Source organism: Salmo salar, chromosome 09, assembly GCF_965601325.2.
Source record: "Salmo salar chromosome 09, fSalSal1, whole genome shotgun sequence".
Lineage (NCBI taxonomy): Eukaryota > Metazoa > Chordata > Actinopteri > Salmoniformes > Salmonidae > Salmo > Salmo salar.
Window position 1 is genome coordinate 102371389 of NC_138299.1, and position 14245 is coordinate 102385633.

Below are 14245 nucleotides of genomic sequence, written 5' to 3' on the forward strand. Positions count from 1 at the left end.
TAACTCAATGTGGTCTTAACCCTCCGCTGGTACCTAGTCTAACTCAACATGGTCTCTACCCTCCTCTGGTACCTGGTCTAACTCTGGTACCTCAATGTGGTCTTTACCCTCCTCTGGTACCTGGTCTAACTCAACATGGTCTCTACTCTCCTCTGGTTCCTGGTCTAACTCAACATGGTCTTTACCCTCCTCTGGTTCCTGGTCTAACTCAACATGGTCTTTACCATCTGGTACCTGGTCTAACTCAACATGGTCTTTACCCTCTGGTACCTGGTCTAACTCAACATGGTCTTTACCCTCCTCTGGTACCTGGTCTAACTCAACATGGTCTTTACCCTCCTCTAGTTTCTGGTCTAACTCAACATGGTCTTTACCATCTGGTACCTGGTCTAACTCAACATGGTCTTTACCCTCCTCTGGTACCTGGTCTAACTCAACATGGTCTTTACCCTCCTCTGGTACCTGGTCTAACTCAACATGGTCTCTACCCTCCTCTGGTACCTGGTCTAACTCAACATGGTCTTTACCCTCCTCTGGTTCCTGGTCTAACTCAACATGGTCTTTACCATCTGGTACCTGGTCTAACTCAACATGGTCTTTACCATCTGGTACCTGGTCTAACTCAACATGGTATTTACCATCTGGTACCTGGTCTAACTCAACATGGTCTTTACCCTCCTCTGGTACCTGGTCTAACTCAACATGGTCTTTACCCTCCTCTGGTACCTGGTCTAACTCAACATGGTCTTTACCCTCCTCTGGTTCCTGGTATAACTCAACATGGTCTTTACCATCTGGTTCCTGGTCTAACTCAACATGGTCTTTACCCTCCTCTGGTACCTGGTCTAACTCAACATGGTCTTTACCCTCCTCTAGTTTCTGGTCTAACTCAACATGGTCTTTACCATCTGGTACCTGGTCTAACTCAACATGGTCTTTACCCTCCTCTGGTACCTGGTCTAACTCAACACGGTCTTTACCCTCTGGTACCTGGTCTAACTCAATGTGGTCTTTACCCTCCTCTGGTACCTGGTCTAACTCAACATGGTCTTTACCCTCCTCTGGTTCCTGGTATAACTCAACATGGTCTTTACCATCTGGTTCCTGGTCTAACTCAACATGGTCTTTACCCTCCTCTGGTACCTGGTCTAACTCAACATGGTATTTACCATCTGGTACCTGGTCTAACTCAACATGGTCTTTACCATCTGCTTCCTGGTCTAACTCAACATGGCCTTTACCCTCCTCTGGTTCCTGGTCTAACTCAACATGGTCTTTACCCTCCTCTGGTACCTGGTCTAACTCAACATGGTCTTTACCATCTGGTACCTGGTCTAACTCAACATGGTCTTTACCATCTGCTTCCTGGTCTAACTCAACATGGCCTTTACCCTCCTCTGGTTCCTGGTCTAACACAACATGGCCTTTACCATCTGGTTCCTGGTCTAACTCAAAGAGAAACAGCTGAGACTGATCTAGTGTCAGACTTTACATTTGCAGATGACATTACAGGATGAGAGTGGTCGGTAGGGAATGAAGTTGACATGATAATTTTTTTCCACAGTTAATGAATGATTTTGAGAGAAGAGTTACATTTTTCTGTAGCATATGGATTCATTTAAAGATGTTTCTGTAGCATATGGATTCATGTAAAGATGTTTCTGTAGCATATGGATTCATGTAGATATTTAACATGACTTGTCATGTGTCTTCTGCGCTCAGTTCTTCCCCCTCCACAAACACAAATAAATCTATATTTACGCACATTGGACAAGTTTTTATATTTCAAAACTAAGTTAAGGTTTGGCACATTGTATCAACCCCCATATGATGTCTACACCTCACTGGCATTCAAGGGGATTTCTGTGTTTATCTCTCTGGTTTCACCCTGAGTGTTTTCTTTATTCCATCTGAAAGACAGGGTTGCTTTGGAAATGTGAAATAAGTAGCCTACTCATCTCTATGATGGCACTATCCAAGCTCTGAAACTAGACAAACTCACCGCTCTCTGCGCCACAGTCAATGTGAAGTCAGTCAGTTAGTTTGTGTGTGTGCACTGCACTGGACTGGGTGGAGGCGAGTTGAGCCTGTGCTGTGCGCGCTGTAGGGACCAGAAGCTTTTGCAACGAAAACGAAATCCGATCCTCTGTCGAGCAGAGCAGCAGAAGGGTGTGTGTGGGGGGGGGGGGGGGGGGGAGCGGATACAGATAAATTGGAAAAGCTTGTGGAACGGCAACTAAAGAGCGCTCTGACTTTTAAAGAAGGTAAGGAAAGACTGAAAAAAGGACTGGGACAGTTACTTTGTAACTTCCTCATAGAGCAGAACATTTATCAGTAAATGTCTTTCCACCCTAAACTGAATGTTTCCTTTGGTTTTGAGAGCTTTAGGGAGAATTATTATTTTTTTACTTTAAATGTGTGTGCGCTTTATTTATCCAGGTCTGTGCGGTGAAATAAGGTTTTAGTGGACTTTTCCATATTGTAACTTTTGCTCAAAAAAAATGCACATCGGTTTAAACGTCTCAGTTTAATTCATGCATGATGAATGTTCCACCATGTGATGCGGTAATTTAATGTACTGTAAAAGTGAATCCACGGTATTTCATGGCCATATGGCATCTGCGATTTGTGTCTGAAGTGTAGTCTACAGTCTCGTATGACGGTTGGTTTAGAATTTGGCAGAAACGGTTGGAAAAATGGTTGTCAGTCATCATAGTTTTGCTTTGGAGACGTTTTTGCAGTAATAGATTATCCAAATAACGTAGTCTAGGTCATTCAATTCCTAATCCTGACCATTTACGGAACTGTAATGCACACACTTAACTCGGTGTACTACCATTCCATAAAATACATGTCAGGAGCTGATCTTCCAAGGTAACTATTTTGGTCGTCAATATTTCGTTGTCATATCAGAATGCTCATGATTGGTTGTTTGCATGTTTTCGCAACTAGTCACCTGATAAGTGGGATGTACATCCCAAATGGCACCTTATTCCCTACATAGTGCACTACTCTCTGTCACCCTCATGCACCCTCTCTCAATTTCAATTCAATTCAAGGCCATTTTTGGCATGGGAAACATATGTTTACATTGCCAAAGCAAGTGAAGTAGATAATAAACAAAAGTTAAATAAAAACAATAAAAAATGTACACTAAACATTAAGCTCACAGAAGTTCAGAAAGAATAAAGACATTTCAAATGTCATATTATGTAGTGTTGTAACCATGTGCAAATAGTTAAAGTACAAAAGGGAAAATAAACATAACTATGGGTTGTTTGTTATTCACTGGTTGCCCTTTTCTTCTCTCTGTCTCCATCACGCCCCCTCTCCTCCTCTCTCTCTGTCTCACTCTCCTACCCCCCCTCTCTCTCTGTCTCCCTCTCCCCCCTCCGTCTCCCTCATGCCCCCTCTCCTCCTCTCTCTCTGTCTCACTCTCCTACCCCCTCCTCTCTCTCTGTCTCCCTCTCCCCCCTCTCTCGCTCTGTCTCCCTCACACCCCCTCTCCTCCTCTCTCTCTGTCTCACTCTCCTACCCCCTCTCTCTCTGTCTCCCTCTCCCCCTCCCCCCCTCTCTCGCTCTTTCTCCCTCACACCCCCTCTCCTCCTCTCTCTCTGTCTCACTCTCCTACCCCCCCCTCTCTCTCTGTCTCCCTCTCCCCCTCCCCCCTCTCTCGCTCTGTCTCCCTCACGCCCCCTCTCCTCCTCTCTCTCTGTCTCACTCTCCTACCCCACCCTCTCTGTCTCCCTCTCCCCCTCCCCCCCTCTCTTGCTCTGTCTCCCTCACGCCCCCTCTCCTCCTCTCTCTCTCTCTCCCCCCTCCCCCCTCTGTCTCCCTCACGCCCCCTCTCCTCCTCGCTCTCTGTCTCACTCTCCTACCCCCTCTCTCTGTCTCCCTCTCCCCCCTCCCCCCTCTGTCTCCCTCACGCCCCCTCTCCTCCACTCTCTCTGTCTCTCTCTCTCTCCCATTGTGGGTTAATTTAATTAAGGTCCAGATTCAGTCTGTAAAATCATAAACACAGATGCAGATTATTCCTGGTGTGGTCGGCTGGCTGTAAACTGTATTTGGAGGGATCGCCATGCTATTTCATGTAAGACCCACTCAGAGCCAGGAAGAAAATCTGCCTTTAATATGAACACCCTGGGAAAGATAGGCGTCCCAAATAGTGCCCTATTCCCTATATAGTGCACTACTTTTCCATAGGGCTCTGGTCAAAATCAGTTCACTATAGGTAGGGGATAGGGTGTCATTTGGGAAGTGACCCAGTCAGAGTTTGGAGCTAGCTGGTTGGCTGCTTTAGGGGATATTGTGATTGGCTCGTACACTGTGGTTCCCATCAGTTTATGTACAGTACCTGTCTGGATGGTCATGGTGTGGAGAGAGGTTGAAGGTTTGCCTGTCTTGATGTTCATGGTGTGGAGACAGGTTGAAGGTTTGCCTGTCATGATGGTCATGGTGTGGAGAGAGGTTGAAGGTTTGCCTGTCTTGATGTTCATGGTGTGGAGAGAGGTTGAAGGTTTGCCTGTCATGGTGTGGAGAGAGGTTGAAGGTTTGCCTGTCTTGATGTTCATGTTGTGGAGAGAGGTTGAAGGTTTGCCTGTCTTGATGTTCATGTTGTGGAGACAGGTTGAAGGTTTGCCTGTCATGATGGTCATGGTGTGGAGAGAGGTTGAAGGTTTGCCTGTCTTGATGTTCATGGTGTGGAGAGAGGTTGAAGGTTTGCCTGTCATGGTGTGGAGAGAGGTTGAAGGTTTGCCTGTCTTGATGTTCATGTTGTGGAGAGAGGTTGAAGGTTTGCCTGTCTTGATGTTCATGTTGTGGAGAGAGGTTGAAGGTTTGCCTGTCTTGATGGTCATGGTGTGGAGAGAAGTTGAAGTTTTGCTGCGGTGTCAGCTGTGTTGTTCTAATAGTGAATCACTGTCAGAAGCACAGTTAGAGATCTTCACCTACTAAAACCAGGACCTCAGGATGGAAAACAGAATAGTCATGGTATGGGTATGCATCACCGGAAGATACGTGATTAACAATTACAATAGTCACTGAGGATTGTTTGTGATTGGCTATCCAGCAATTTAACACACACACACACACACACACACACACACACTAGCAATTTCCTCACATTTCATTCAGTGAATGCATAAAATATATTTTAGAGAAGTATTAAACCCTCAGTGCAAAGGCATTTCCAACTTCCCACCAGGATACTGGTAATGGAGAGTAACATAGAGTTGTGGCTGAAATATGGAGAGGAACATAGAGCTGTGGCTGAAATATGGAGAGGAACATAGAGCTGTGGCTGAAATGGAGAGGAACATAGAGCTGTGGCTGAAATATGGAGAGGAACATAGAGCTGTCCTGAAATGGAGACGAACATAGAGCTGTGGCTGAAATGGAGAGGAACATAGAGCTATGGCTGAAATGGAGAGGAACTTAGAGCTGTGGCTGAAATGATTTATGATTAATAAAGGGTTGATCTACAGCCTTGAAGACATTGTAAACTGACTGAGGCAGGGAATTAGTCCCAAATAGAATCCTATTCCCTATCCCATTCCTTGAGACAGTGCAACATAGGACTCTGGTCAAAAGTAGTGCACCATGGAGGGAATAGGGAATCTGGGTTGCTGACAGGGAATGTTCTGGGCTGCTAAGGAATGCTTGGTCAGGGACCAGATGGAAGAGAGGAAATTCTTTCTCCTGCTCTGAACGGAGCTCTTAAACTCAGACAATAAACCAAGCCTCCATTTTCAACAGAAACACTGTTGTTTTTTTAATCACATTGTCTAAAGAATTGAGCCACAGTGCTGTCGTCATAGTCAATGTATTTTATTACTGAAAAATAGCTGATATGTCTGAAATGCCTGCCTCATTGCTAAACATGAGCCTCTTAAGGATCTTACCCTTTTTTTCAATTTTCGTCCACCAGATGGAAGCAGTGTGTGCAAAGCTTCAGACGGATCCAGTGAAGAATTACATTACTGCATATAATTTGTATCAAGTCTGCCAGGAGTTTGCCCAAATGTACCGAATTGGTCAATTGTTACATTTTATTCATAAAAAAATAATATTTTTTTACCCCTTTTTCTCCCCAGTTTCGTGGTATCCAGTTGGTAGTTACAGTTTAGTGGTATCCAATTGGTAGTTACAGTCTCGTGGTATCCAATTGGTAGTTACAGTCTTGTCTCATCGCTGCAACTCCCGTACGGACTCGGGAGAGTCGAAGGTCAATAGACATTTACATTTACATTTAAGTCATTTAGCAGACGCTCTTATCCAGAGCGACTTACAAATTGGTGCATACACCTTATGATATCCAGTGGAACAACCACTTTACAATAGTACATCTAAATCTTTTAGGGGGGGTTAGAAGGATTACTTTATCCTATCCCAGGTATTCTTTAAAGAGGTGGGGTTTCAGGTGACTCCGGAAGGTGGTGATTGACTCCGCTGTCCTGGCATCGTGAGGGAGCTTGTTCCACCATTGGGGTGCCAGAGCAGCGAACAGTTTTGACTGGGCTGAGCGGGAACTGTGCTTCCTCAGAGGTAGGGAGGCGAGCAGGCCAGAGGTGGATGAACGCAGTGCCCTTGTTTGGGTGTAGGGCCTGATCAGAGCCTGAAGGTACGGAGGTGCCGTTCCCCTCACAGCTCCATAGGCAAGCACCATGGTCTTGTAGCGGATGCGAGCTTCGACTGGAAGCCAGTGGAGAGAGCGGAGGAGCGGGGTGACGTGAGAGAACTTGGGAAGGTTGAACACCAGACGGGCTGCGGCGTTCTGGATGAGTTGTAGGGGTTTAATGGCACAGGCAGGGAGCCCAGCCAACAACGAGTTGCAGTAATCCAGACGGGAGATGACAAGTGCCTGGATTAGGACCTGCGCCGCTTCCTGTGTGAGGCAGGGTCGTACTCTGCGAATGTTGTAGAGCATGAACCTACAGGATCGGGTCACCGCCTTGATGTTAGTGGAGAACGACAGGGTGTTGTCCAGGGTCACGCCGAGGCTCTTAGCACTCTGGGAGGAGGACACAAGGGAGTTGTCAACCGTGATGGCGAGGTCATGGAACGGGCAGTCCTTCCCCGGGAGGAAGAGCAGCTCCGTCTTGCCGAGGTTCAGCTTGAGGTGGTGATCCGTCATCCACACTGATATGTCTGCCAGACATGCAGAGATGCGATTCGCCACCTGGTTGTCAGAAGGGGGAAAGGAGAAGATTAATTGTGTGTCATCTGCATAGCAATGATATGAGAGACCATGTGAGGATATGACAGAGCCAAGTGACTTGGTGTATAGCGAGAATAGGAGAGGGCCTAGAACAGAGCCCTGGGGGACACCAGTGGTGAGAGCACGTGGTGCGGAACAGATTCTCGCCACGCCACCTGGTAGGAGCGACCTGTCAGGTAGGACGCAATCCAAGCGTGGGCCGCGCCGGAGATGCCCAGCTCGTAGAGAGGGTGGAGAGGAGGATCTGATGGTTCACAGTATCAAAGGCAGCAGATAGGTCTAGAAGGATGAGAGCAGAGGAGAGAGAGTTAGCTTTAGCAGTGCGGAGAGCCTCCGTGACACAGAGAAGAGCAGTCTCAGTTGAATGCCCAGTCTTGAAACCTGACTGATTAGGATCAAGAAGGTCATTCTGAGAGAGATAGCAAGAGAGCTGGCCAAGGACGGCACGTTCAAGAGTTTTGGAGAGAAAGGAAAGAAGGGATACTGGTCTGTAGTTGTTGACATCGGAGGGATCGAGTGTAGGTTTTTTCAGAAGGGGTGCAACTCTCGCTCTCTTGAAGACGGAAGGGACGTAGCCAGCGGTCAAGGATGAGTTGATGAGCGAGGTGAGGTAGGGGAGAAGGTCTCCGGAAATGGTCTGGAGAAGAGAGGAGGGGATAGGGTCAAGTGGGCAGGTTGTTGGGCGGCCGGCCGTCACAAGACGCGAGATTTCATCTGGAGAGAGAGGGGAGAAAGAGGTCAAAGCACAGGGTAGGGCAGTGTGAGCAGGACCAGCGGTGTCGTTTGACTTAGCAAACGAGGATCGGATGTCGTCAACCTTCTTTTCAAAATGGTAGACGAAGTCATCCGCAGAGAGGGAGGAGGGGGGGGGGAGGGGGAGGAGGATTCAGGAGGGAGGAGAAGGTAGCAAAGAGCTTCCTAGGGTTAGAGGCAGATGCTTGGAGTTTAGAGTGGTAGAAAGTGGCTTTAGCAGCAGAGACAGAAGAGGAAAATGTAGAGAGGAGGGAGTGAAAGGATGCCAGGTCCGCAGGGAGGCGAGTTTTCCTCCATTTCCGCTCGGCTGCCCGGAGCCCTGTTCTGTGAGCTCGCAGTTAGTCGTCGAGCCACAGAGCAGGAGGGGAGGACCGAGCCGGCCTGGAGGATAGGGGACAGAGGAAATCAAAGGATGCAGAGAGGGAGGAGAGGAGGGTTGAGGAGGCAGAATCAGGAGATAGGTTGGAGAAGGTTTGAGCAGAGGGAAGAGATGATAGGATGGAAGAGGAGAGAGTAGCGGGAGAGAGAGAGCGAAGGTTGGGACGGCGCAATACCATCCGAGTAGGGGCAGAGTGAGAAGTGTTGGATGAGAGCGAGAGGGAAAAGGATACAAGGTAGTGGTCGGAGACTTGGAGGGGAGTTGCAATGAGATTAGTGGAAGAACAGCATCTAGTAAAGATGAGGTCAAGCGTATTGCCTGCCTTGTGAGTAGGGGGGGAAGGTGAGAGGGTGAGGTCAAAAGAGGAGAGGAGTGGAAAGAAGGAGGCAGAGAGGAATGAGTCAAAGGTAGACGAGGGGAGGTTAAAGTCACCCAGAACTGTGAGAGGTGAGCCATCCTCAGGAAAGGAACTTATCAAGGCGTCAAGCTCATTGATGATCTCTCCAAGGGAACCTGGAGGGCGATAAATGATAAGGATGTTAACCACTATGGGCTAGGTGGGACGCAAGCGTTCCACCCGTGGTGCACTCCATCAACAGCAGGTGCATTTAAAGAGCGGCAAATTTGAATCCAAATAAATGTCAAAATTCAAATTTTTCAAACATACAACTATTTTACACCCTTTGAAAGATAAACATCTCCTTAATCTAACCACGTTTTCCAATTTCAAAAAGGTTTTACGGCGAAAGCATACATTTAGAGTATGTTAGGACAGTACATTTACAAGAGTTGTGTGTAATGTTGTGCCAATTCAAAGACAGGCGTCACCAAAACCATAAAATCAGCTAAAATTATGCACTAACCTTTTACAATCTCCAACAGATGACACTCCTAGGACATTATGTTAGACAATGCATGCATTTTTAGTTCTATCAAGTTCATATTTATATCCAAAAACAGCGTTTTACTGTGGCGTTGATGTTCAGGAAATCGTTTCCCTCCAATAACCGGCATTCAAGTCAGCACCACAAATTAAATAATTAAAATTAGAAAACATTGGTAAAATATTATATTGTCATTTAAAGAATTATAGATTTACATCTCTTGAACGCAATCAACTTGCCAGATTTAAAAATAACCTTACTGGGAAATCACACTTTGCAATAATCTGAGCACTGCGCCCAGAAAAATACGCGTTGCGATACAGACTAGCCGCCATGTTGGGGAGATCTAAAATCGAAAATACTATGTAAATAATCCATTACCTTTGATTCTCTTCATCAGATGTCACTTCCAGGTATCACAGGTCCATAACGAATGTAGTTTTGTTCAAAAAAGCTCATCATTTATGTCCAAAAATCTCCGTCTTGTTAGCACATGATCTAAGCCCGCCGGACTTCACTTCATGAACGAGGGGAAAAAATATATTTACGTTCGTTCAAACATGTCAAACGTTGTATAGCATAAATCATTAGGGCCTTTTTTAACCAGAACATGAATAATATTCAAGGTGGACGAATGCATTCTCCTTTATAACGTATTGGAACGAGGGTACCCAACATGAACTCGCGCGCCAGGTGTCTAATGGGCCATCATCGTTCCATGGCTCTTGTTCGGTCAGATCTCCCTCCAGAAGACTCAAAACACTTTGTAAAGGCTGGTGACATCTAGTGGAAGCAATAGGAAGTGCCAAAATATTCCTCAGCCCCTGTGTTTTTCAATGGCATAGGTTTAAAGGTAATACAACACATCAGGTATCCACTTCCTGTCAGAATCTGTCTCAGGGTTTTGCCTGCCAAATGAGTTCTGTTATACTCACAGACACCATTCAAACAGTTTTAGAAACTTTAGGGTGTTTTCTATCCATATATAATAAGTATATGCATATTCTAGTTACTGGGTAGGATTAGTAACCAGATTAAATCGGGTACATTTTTTTATCCAGCCGTGCAAATACTGCCCCCTAGCCCTAACAGGTTAAGCTTGAAAGGGCTGGTAACTGTGACAGCATGGAATTCAAATGAGGAGATAGACAGATGGGTCAGGGGAGAAAGAGAGAATGTCCACTTGGGAGAGATGAGGATTCCAGTGCCACCACCCCGCTGGCTCGATGCTCTAGGGGTATGCGAGAACACGTAGGCAGACGAGGAGAGAGCAGTAGGAGTAGCAGTGTTATCTGTGGTAATCCATGTTTCCGTCAGCGCCAGGAAGTCTAGGGACTGGAGGGTAGCATAGGCTGAGATGAACTCAGCCTTGTTGGCCGCAGACCGGCAGTTCCAGAGGCTGCCGGAGACCTGGAACTCCACGTGGGTCGTGCGCGCTGGGACCACCAGGTTAGAGTGGCAGCGGCCACGCGGTGTGGAGCGTTTGTGTGGCCTGTGCAGAGGGGAGAGAACAGGGATAGACAGACACATAGTAGACAAGCTACAGAAGAGGCTACGCTAATGCAAAGGAGATTGGAATGACAAGTGGACTACACGTCTCGAATGTTCAGAAAGTTAAGCTCACATTGCAAAAATCTTATTGACTAAAATGATACAGTACTGCTGGCTGGTGGAGTAGGCTAGCTAGCAGTGGCTGCGTTGTTGACTTTGAACGTGTAGCTGGCTAGGTAACCTCGATAGTTTCAGTACTACACCTTGTCATGATACAAAGCAACTTTGTAGCTAGCTAGCTAACATAACACTAATCAAGACGTTCCTTGTAATGTATTTAGTTTCTACAATGCTGCTCGTCGGTAATAGTTGGCTGGGTTAGGAAAAATGGCGTCGCGGGGGACGGAAATATCTGGCTAGCTAACCTCGATGGCTGGCTAGCTAACCTCGGTAGTTACTAGACTACACAATTATCAAGCTATGACAAAGACAACTAAGTAGCTAGCTAGCTAACACTGCACTAGTCAAATCGTTCCGTTGTAAAGTATTAGTATCTACAGCGCTGCTAGTCGGTAACGGTTGGCTAGCTAGCAGTGGGTTAATGATGACTAGGTGTGTTGACTAAGTCTGGCGCCGCGTCGCGGCTGGCTAGCTCACCTCGATAATTACTCAAAGTACACAATTATCTTAGATACAGAGACAGCAAAGACAACTATGTAGCTGGCTAACTAACACTAACACCACACTAATCAAGTCGTTACGTTGTAATGTAATCGTTTCTACAGTGCTGCTAGTCGGTAGAAGTTGGCTAGCTAGCAGTGATGGCTAGCTAGCTAGCAGTGTTGGCTACGTTAGGAGGACTACGTTAGGAGGACGAAGATAGCTAGCCTCGATATTTACTCTAATTACTCTAAACTACACAATTATCTTTGATACAAAGACGGCTATGTAGCTAGCTAAGAAGAATTGCTCAGATCAAACAAATCAAGCCGTTGTAATGTAGTGAAGTGTAATATTACCTGTGGAGCGAAGCGTAGTGCGACTGCTCGCTCCAAACCGGAGCGAGCAGTCCTCCGAAACACAACCCAACCAAGCCGCACTGCTTCTTGACACAATGCCCACCTAACCCGGAAGCCAGTCGCACCAATGTTGTCAGAGGAAACACCTGGCGACCGTGTCAGCATGCACTCCGACCAGCCCACCACAGGAGTCGCTAGTGCACGATGGGACAAGGACATCCCTGCCAGCCAAACCCTCCCCTAAGATGGACGATGTTGGGCCAATTGTGTGCCGCCCCATGGGTCTCCCGTTCGCGACAGAGCCTGGACTTGAACCCAGAATCTCTAGTGGCACAGCTGGCACTGTGATGGAGTGCCGCTCGGGAGGCCAATTGATACATTTTAAAGTACATAACTATAGAGAACATACAAAAAGGCTTTGGTAATAAAAAAGGAAAGTTTACACACTCCCAGGAATGTCGTACATGTTGGATAATTAGCTTATACACTAACTATCACACCTCTAGATGGCGGGGTGGGTGTGAAGCCAAAGATCAGCAGTAGGGTCAAACTGTAGACCCCAGTTCCTACATTTGAACATAAAAATGTATTTTATCAAACAAAACTATGCTATATTTTATCTCTGGGACCTTCAAAATGACAAATCAGAGCAAGATTACTGAATGTAAGTACATTATTTACCTTCAGAGGTGAACGTATCAAACCAGTTGCCTTGATAATTTTTTTGTTGTTGTTGTGCACTCTCCTCAAACAATATCATGGTATTTTTTCACTGTAATAGCTACTGTTAATTGGACACTGCAGTTAGATTAACAATAATTTAAGCTTTCTGCCCATATAAGACATATCTATGTCCCGGAAAGTTGGCTGTTGTATACAACGTCATTCTAGTCACATTAGTGTACGTTAGCAACAACCATCCCAGTTTAGGGACACCCATTCCATAGAGGTTAAAGGTCCAATCCAGCCATTTTTATCTCAATATAAAAAAAATGTGGGTACAAATTAAGTACCTTACTGTAATTGTTTTCAATGAAATTCTCAAAAATAAGCAAAAATAGCTTCGTAGCAAAGAGCAATTTCTCAGGCAATAATTTAGCTAGGACTGTCTGGGAATGGTCTGAGAGGGGAGGGTCAAATTTAAAACTAGCTGTTATTGGCAGAGAGGTTTGGAACTCTTTCTTATTGTTCTATAAACTAATTTACAGTATGGTGATGTCACCATGGAAAGGCCAAAGCTCTATCCCAACAAAACAGTCAGAAATTTTAGGCAGTCTTTTCAAACAGTTCTTACACTAAAAGGGCATTATGGGTAAAAAAAAGAAGCACACATTGAATATCTCTTTGAGCATGCTGAAGTTATTAATAACACTTTGGATGGTGTATCAATACACCCAGTCACTACAAAGATACAGGCGTCCTGCCTAACTCAGTTGCCGGAGAGGAAGGAAACTGCTCAGGGATTTCACCATGAGGCCACTGGGGATTTAATGAAGTTACAGAGTTTAATGGCTGTAATAGGAGAACTGAGGATAGATTGTAGTTACTCTACAATACAAACCTAAATGACAGAGTGAAAAGAAGGAAGCCTGTACAGAATAAAAATATTCAAAAATATGCATAAGGTAAAACTGGAAAAAATGGGCAAATAAATTACCTTTATGTCCTGAATACAAAGAGTTTTGTTTGAGGCAACTCCAACACATCACTGAGTACCACTCTATATTTTTTCAAGCATGGTGGTGGCTGCATCATGTTATGGGTATGCCTGTCATTGGCAAGGACTAGGGATAAAAAAAGGTAAGCACAGGCAAAATTCTAGTGTAAAACCTGGTTCAGTCTGCTTCCAACAAGCACTGGTTAAATTCACCTTTTAGCAGGACAATAACCTATAACACAAGGCAAAATATACACGAGTTGCTTACCAAGATGACATTAAAGGTTCCTGAGTGACCTAGTTACAGTCTTGACTGAAATCGTCTTGAAAATCTATGGCAAGACTAGAAAATGTCTGTCTAGCAATGATCAACAACCAACTTGACAGAGCTTGAAGAATTTTGAAAAGCATAATGTGCAAATATTGTACAATCCAGGTATGCAAAGCTCTTAGAGAATTACCCAGAAAGACTCACAGCTGTAATCGCTGCCTTCGGTGATTCTAACATATATTGACTCAGGGTTGTGAATACTTGTGTAAATGAAACATTTCTGTATTTCATTTTTCAATAAAGATTCTAAAAACATGTTTTCACTTTGACATTATGTGGTATTGTGTGTAGATGGGTGATAAAAATATAATATTTAATTAATTATGAATACTTTGTTATGGCACTGTATATTCCTCCTCAAACTTGTTAAGATCTTGTCCTTGTTGGTTCACATTAGTTTGAATATTTACAAGCTCCTATTTTGTTTTTTACATTTTTTACATTTAACCTTTATTTAACTAGGCAAGTCAGTTAAGAACAAATTCTTATTTACAATGACAGCCTACACCGGCCAA

General features: G+C 45.2%; 1 protein-coding gene across 1 annotated transcript in view; it reads left to right on the plus strand.

The window, feature by feature from the left end:
• The window catches only part of LOC106591766 (uncharacterized), a 66913-nt gene that overhangs the window by 35460 nt on the left and 17208 nt on the right, over positions 1 to 14245 (plus strand). The gene's annotated exons all lie outside the window — the stretch shown is intronic.